Genomic DNA, 7500 nt, shown 5'->3' on the forward strand with positions numbered 1-7500 from the left:
TCACTTTGTAGTTGCTTACGCGATCATTTTTATATGATCCAATTATTATTATTATTATTATTATTATTATTATTATTATTCTTTAGTAATCATTTCTTTTTTCTGTAGTAATCTGTAACTTGGAAATTTTGGATTTTGGAATTTTTGAATTCATTGTAATTGAGAAAGTGATCGTGATGTATGTGTGTGTGCGTGTGTGCCTGTGCGTGTGTGTGTGCGTCACTATAAAGATACGAAAGTTAAATAAATTATTTGAAAATGTTATTTCTCTCTCTCTCTTTCTCTCTGTCTCTGTCTCTCTCTCTTTTTCTCTCTCTTCTCTTGGTAAATTCATGATCTATATACACATATGCGTAAATACATACATACATATATACATATATATAATATGTATGTACGTATTTATGTATATACCTATATATACATTTCGACTATTCATTTCGACTATAAACCATCGAACGTAGAAACTATATTCGGTGTAGCATTACATCACATAAGCAAAGTCTCACTATGTATTTTGTCGCTGACATCTTGGAAAAAAACTCGCTGACATCTTGAATCCTACTTTAAATTCATTTGGTTAACAAATCTTCAAACAAATTTATATACTCCGACTTTAATATACAATTACTCTAAAAAGGAAAAGAAAAAAGCTACAGCGCAAGAAATTCCTAAGAAATTAAAAATTTATTATTATTATTATTATTATTATTATTATTATTATTAATATTATTATTATTATCATTAACTTTCTGTCATTGTTTTAAAGAGAGAAGTTCTCGAAATAGTTTTCAAATCTTATAATTTTTCTTTTCAAATTTCTATCGTCATCGTCATCTTTATCATCGTCATTATCATCATCATCATCATCATCATCATCATCATCATCATCATCGTTGTCATCGTCGTCGTCATCGTTATTCGCATTGTTGTCCTCATAAGGCATCTTCGTCAATACTTTTTCGATCAGACTCAAAAAAAAATATATATATAAATATATATATGTATATACATATATATCAATATACAGTGTACGTGAGTCGTGTAACTTGTTGCAAATGCATATATAATTTTGTTTGAATTGATAATATTATAAACAAACACACGAATTCGCCTACTTCCTTCTCCTTAACAACTTAATCTACGAAAGAATACAAACATAAGACAAATTTTAAACAAGTTACGTGACTCAGTCCTGTTTCACCCCCATATTTCTTCTATTATTTCACGTAACGCAACATATAACTTTGTATTTTTGAATAGATAATCGAAACATACAAACAAACAAACAAACATACAAACGAACAATACATAAATAAATAAAAAAAGGAAAAATTGTGTTGAATCGTGGTCGTGCACGAGATTGTCAACAAACATAATTCGAAACATGAATTTTAATGTCGTAAGATACACTGCCACGTGTGATAAAATATGAAAAGGGAGAAAGAGAGAGACAGAGTGAGAATGAGAGAGAGAGAGAGAGAGAGAGTGAAAACGAGCGAGAGAGAGAGAGAGAGAGAGAGAGAGAGAGAGAACATTCAATAACAACCGACTAGTTTGCAACGGAAAGACTCTTTATCTGCGTAATTATTATACCTCAATCGTGTCGTAGGATTCTGAAGAAAAAAAAAAAAAATAAAAATAAAATAAAATAAAATAAAATAAAATAAAATAAATAAAACAAACAAACAAACAAACGATTTATATAAATAAACATAAATAATAAACGCACTTATGTGTGTACTTACAAGATACTTACTTACTTACTTACGTATTATTAGAGCTGGATAATTGCAAATTATAGTAATGAGACAACACACACTTCACACTTATGGCCTTAAACAGAATAAAGAAGACAAGAATAAAATAGAAAGAGAGAAAGAGAAAGAGAGAGAGAGAGAGAGAGAAAGAAAAAGAGAAAGTGAGAAAAAGAAAAAAATAAAATAAATAAAAACGCGAAGGAGCCATTGGAATAAATCGGCCATTATTTGGAAACGATTAATGGCTCAGAAATGTTCAGAAATTAGAAGTTGGGTAATAAAACTATGTAAACGAAATTACAATTTTCGTCGACAGCCAATCAATGGGAGTGACTGTATTATTGTAATACATACGATATTATATCAATTGTCGATATGCTTATTATTGACTATTGAGTAAGGGGGGGGGGGAGTGGTTGAAAAGGGGAGAGAACGAGAAAAATGAGAGATTGATTGAAAAAAGAATAATCTTAAAATCAGTTCTAAGAATGTAAAATGTGTCTATCATTGTCGTCGTTGCTGGTTCATTGTAATAATCGTTGACCATAATGACGGTGATGATGACGAGGATAATGTTAAAATGGTGACATTGCTGGTGAGAACGTATATATATATATATATGTACATATATATGTATATATATATTATATATATATATATGATTATATGAGATAGGAAGGGAGAGAACGAGTGAGAGAGAGAGAGAGAGAGAGAGAGAGAGAGAGAGAGAGAGAGAGAGAGAGAAAGAGAGAAAGGGACATTGTACGAAGGGGAGGATCTTAATTACCAGAGTGAATATCGCTGTAGTGGACGATTATTTAAAGAGTAAATAAAAATAGATGAAACAAACGGATAGTTTTTTCCTTTTTTTTTTTTTGTTCATCTTCCTAACCCCCTTTTTTCAAATTATTTCTATTTCTAAGTATCGTTCGTATTCTTTTTCTTCTTCTTTTTTCTTTCTTTAAACGACATCAAAGTTGATTAATTATTCGAAGTTACAATTGAGTTGTTAGAAATCTTTTAAATTGATGATTCTAAATATTTATTGTGGATTAAAATCTAATATATATTTTTAATATATTATATTGTACTATATAATATATTATTATTTAAATATATATATATATATATATACATATATTTAGTATATACTAGATTCGTTTAATCCACAAGAAATGAACATTTATAATTATTGATTAAATATGTATATTAACATATATTATTAATACATACATATGCTCATTACTGTAAGTTACATATATATTTATTTACTAAATAACATTTTGGTATATAACATTTCATATAGCTTAAGTAATTAAAACGCACCGTAAGATATCCAAACGATATTACAACAATTTTATATATAATATTTGTTATAAAAATAATATCACAAATTATATAAATATGTAACGGTTAAAACTAATTCTTAATATATTCTCGATTAGTTAGTACGATAGAGTATATGATATATATATATATATATATATTTTACTTTGAAATATCATACTCAAGATAGAATTCTAGAATTCTCGTAGGAAGTGAAAGTGGAGAGGTATTCATGGACATCTTAACTTTCTCCTGACGAAGAAATTTCGCATGAGAAGAAGCGCATATGCATATACATAAATAAATACATATACATATACACATATACATACATACATATGTACATACGTTTAAATTGAAAAGAATTAACGGTTTCGTTGAAAAGGAAGAACAACGTAAGTTACATACATACTTACATACATAGATACATGCGTGTAACTGTTTCGAAAGGAAACAAACTCATTCGAACTCTTTTACATAAATATATAACTACGTATGTAACTACGTATGTATGTAAATATACCGGATGGGCCAAAAGTGTTTCGCGTGTGTCAAAGATAATAGTTATCAATATAAGTAATTTAAAAACAAATTAATTACTCTTTTATCGCAACTCTTTTGGGCCAATATATTTTTTCTTTTTTTTTTTTTTTTCTCGTATTCGTAGAATTCTTTTATAATCTGTCAAAAAAAAAAAAAAAAAAAAAAAGAAAAGAAAAGAATTAGTCGAAAAGGGGTTACGTAAAGGAGTAATTGATCTATGAAAATGATTTTCAAACTTTTGGTACACCCTTTAGAACGATTGTGCAAACTGTAAAGCTTTACACAAGTGGCACGGTTAAAACGGATGAGTGACCCGAGACAAATGTATTAGTGTCTACCGAGATATCAACTTTCTCGTTAATAAACAAGACTATCGATACGCCATGATGTTTGCTAGAATTGATGAATTATTATTATTACGTATGTATGTATATTATAAACAGAATTAATGTGCATATACATAAGTGATAAATCGTGTAATACCGACGATCGTTATTAATTTAACATAGACGTGTATTTTATAAATTTTTAAGGATAAATGTTAAACGTTAAGCCGCTTGTTAAAACTCATTTGTCCAGAATTATCTTTTAACAAATTCTTTGAGAAATATTAAACAAATGTACAACAAAAGTAAACCCTTTGAAAGAAACGATAGCAAATCAATAAATAAAACAAAGATCCGATGATTATTATCGGAATGATAATTAACAAAATATATAGAACTTTCTTTTTCCTTCAATACTCATTTCTTTCTCATAGTAAAAATATCGAAATCTCTTCTCGAGATACCTTCAACTCATCTTGAAGCGTTTCTAAAAAATACTCAAGGTTAATGCAATCGAGAGAAAGCATTGTTCCTTGTAAACCATTGTTCAAAAACTACTTGATATTCTCTTCGTTTATCATCGAATGAAATAAATCCACTCAATCAAATTTGTCGATACGAACGTCGAATATGTTATCACAATAAATTGCAATGCGACAACGAAAGGCAATATTAATATCTATATATAAATAATAACAGCAATAATAACTTCCAAGAGATTTAATTAATATTGAAAAAAAAAAAAAAAACGAACTCACGTAATTCTTAAGTATTTTAATATACAATAGTTTAAAAGCAGTAATTAAGATATAATTTTATAACATCGATATTGGATTAATTGTTATCATCGATAGATATATTGCGAAAATTTTAATAAATAACGATACTACGTTTCGGTAAAAATTCAAAAAAAGAAATAAATGAACAAGTAGATTTAAAGATAATAAATAAATAAATAAATAAATAAGTAAATAAATAAAAAAGAAATTCCAAGATCAGTATCAAAATACATAATATATTAAATGAAATCATATAGAAAAAGGGAAGACCCTTAAAGGTGAAAACCTTTACGCTTTCCTTCATTTGCATACATACATATACACGTTAAAGCAAGAGTAATAGAGGGAGAGAAATACATACATATATATACATACATATATATATATATATATATACTGCAGGAAGAGTACAGTAATGGGAAGTGCATCACGACTATTCCAGTGACCCAATAACGTTTGCCATGACCTTCGAAGCTACGTGTTGACCTGTTAAGGTATTCTCTCTTTCTCTTTCTCTCTCACATCACGGAGTAACTGCGAGTATTATAAGCAAGAGAGAAAGAGAGGGAGGGAGAGAGAAAGAAAGAAAGAGAGAGAGAGAGAGAGAGAGAGAGAGAGGGTATGTGTATGTTTATGTTAACACAAGCAAGAGAGTAGGTATATAAACACATACAAAAACAGTACAACGTAAAGAGCCGGTAGATTTAAAGGGATCGAAGGGTTGCGAGGGAGGAGGTGGGAGAGGGAAGAGAAGGAAAGTGCAACGCTTAGAGCACGTTAAGTGTGAAAGAGAAAGAGACAGAGAAAGAGAGAGAGAGAGAGGGAGAGAGAGAGAGAGAATGAATGCATTGGAATAGGAAGGAGTAGAAGTAGGAGGAGGAGGAGGAGGAGGAAGAGCGCAACGCGACTGCAGTACGCGTGCAAACACCGTATGCGTGTAAGAGTGAGTGAGATGAAGATATAACAGAGAGAAAAAGAGAAAGAGAGGGAGAAAGAGAGAGAGAGAGAGAATGAGAGAGAAAGAGAAAGAGAATAAGAGAATGAGAGAATGAGAGTAAGAAGGATAGACGACAAAGCAGAGGCAGGTCGTGTGATACACCTCGTTACGTCACAGACGGAATAACTGGTTACCTCAATGGCAGTTTGAGGAGTGTCGAAGGGGGTAAAGGGAGAGGGAGGACGAAGTGGAAGAGAAAGAGAAAGAGAGAAAAAGAAAGAGAGAGAGGGTTGGATGCAAGCAACAGCAGCAGTAGCAGCAACAGCAGCAGCGGTAGCAGTAGTAGAATAGTAGTAGTAGTAGTAGTAGTAGTAGTAGTAGTAGTGTAGTAGTGTGTAGTAGAATAGTAGTAGTAGTAGTAGTAGTAATAGTAGTAGTAGTAGTAGTAGTAGTAGTATGTAGTGATGTGATGCTTGTATCATTAGTAGTAGTAGAGAGAAGCGAAAGTGAGAGAGAAGGAAACATTGTGGTGACAAGAGAAAAGGGAGAGGAAAAGGAGGTGGAGTGGGGGTGACTGAGAGTTATCCCGCGGGCGCCATGAGAGAAGAAGAGGAGGAGGAATGAGGGGTTAAGGGTGGGTGGGGATGATATATACAAAAGACAAGGTCACGAGAGTACGGCTATAGATATCTGTCTGTAAACAGGTGGTGACGTAGCGACTGCTGCTGCTACTGCTGCTGCTACTGCTGCTGCTACTGCTGCTGTTGCTGCTGCTGCTGCTGCTGCTGTTACTGCTGCTATTGTTGCAGAATACGTGCAGCACGACGTAATCATGCCCGTTCCAGGGGACACCCTTCCACCTTTATCCATCCCTCTCTTTCTCTCCCTCTCGCCATCAACTTCTAGCTTTCTCTCTCTTTCTATCTCTCTTTTTCTATTTTCTTTTTTTTTATTCATCTTTCTTTTGCTTCCTTATTCGTTTTTTATGACTGCGGAGTTTTTTTTTTCTTTTACTTTTTTATTTCACAACTACCGTTTCTTTTCCTCTTTATTTATTTATTTACCCTGGATTGTATTTTATCCTTCGTTGGTTTATTTTGTTATAGAGTATGCATGGTACTACGTGCGATAGGTTGTTTGATGGTTGAATGTAACTGTTGTCTCTTTTTTATCCTTCTTTTTTTTGTTTTTACTTATTTACTTATTTATTTATCTATTTCGTATTCCAAATGTTTTATGTGTTTATATAATTTATTACATGGATTATGTGTGAGATAGAAAAAAAAATGGAGAAAAGTCGATTATTTTAATTAATTGATAATTGCGACTCAATTACTGCTAGTTTTGCTATATTATTTTTGATTTTGGAATAAGAAAGAGAGTATCACCTTTAATGGGATATTTCTTTTTTCTAAATTTCTTCGTTTTTTTTTTCATTAATACAAACCTCTCTTTTTGATTCGATCTGTAAGATCGATTATTTCGTTTCGAACGCAAAAAGGAGTCGCGTAATCGCTTCTCGCTATACAACGTTATCCAGTTAAGTTTTTTAATCGAATATCTTTCCGATAGAAACGAGGCGTGGCTCGGTTAAAATTAGTGAAGTGTAAAAAACGCAAAAAGTAGGAAAGAAAAAAGAATGAACGACAAAAAAAGAAAGAAAAACCAGAAAATGTCGACATTCGTATCGGCGTCCATGTTGCACGAATCACGTGACCATTTATACAGATTAAATTGTTCAATTAATTTCATTTCATTTCATTTCATTTCATTTCAATTCATTTCAATAAGTAAAATATTCTTTATTGAAAAAAATAGCAAAAAAAAAA

This window comes from Vespula pensylvanica, chromosome 6 (assembly GCF_014466175.1).
Source record: "Vespula pensylvanica isolate Volc-1 chromosome 6, ASM1446617v1, whole genome shotgun sequence".
Taxonomy (NCBI): Eukaryota; Metazoa; Arthropoda; class Insecta; order Hymenoptera; family Vespidae; genus Vespula; species Vespula pensylvanica.